The 403-nt window shown below is 41.9% G+C and overlaps 1 protein-coding gene across 1 annotated transcript in view; it reads right to left on the reverse strand.

The window, feature by feature from the left end:
• Positions 1-403, reverse strand: part of LOC107307415 (1-phosphatidylinositol 4,5-bisphosphate phosphodiesterase beta-3-like) — a 4,948-nt gene that overhangs the window by 3,106 nt on the left and 1,439 nt on the right. The window lies entirely within an intron of this gene.

Genomic DNA, 403 nt, shown 5'->3' on the forward strand with positions numbered 1-403 from the left:
CCTAAAAACAAGGCACAGAAACAGGATTTTAGGTCACCTCCCCCCCTTCATTTTATATGGCAGAAATTGGGGCAAAAAAGGGCAGATTTAGGTCAAAAAAGGCAGATTTGGGGCTATTTTGGGTCCATTTAGGACCATTTAGGGTCCATTTAAGGCCACTTGGATCCATTTTGGGTCCATTTTGGGTCCATTTAAGGCCATTTTGGTGCCATTTGGGTCCATTTAGAACCATTTTGGGTCCATTTAAGACAATTTTGGGTCCATTTTCTTTCCATTTAGGCCCATTTCGGGTCAATTTAAGGCCATTTTGGGTCCATTTAGGTCCATTTTGGGTCAATTTAAGGCCATTTTAGGGCCATTTTGGGTCCATTTGGGGCCATTTTATGGTCATTTAGGTCCATTT

Source organism: Coturnix japonica, unplaced genomic scaffold, assembly GCF_001577835.2.
Source record: "Coturnix japonica isolate 7356 unplaced genomic scaffold, Coturnix japonica 2.1 chrUnrandom591, whole genome shotgun sequence".
NCBI lineage: Eukaryota > Metazoa > Chordata > Aves > Galliformes > Phasianidae > Coturnix > Coturnix japonica.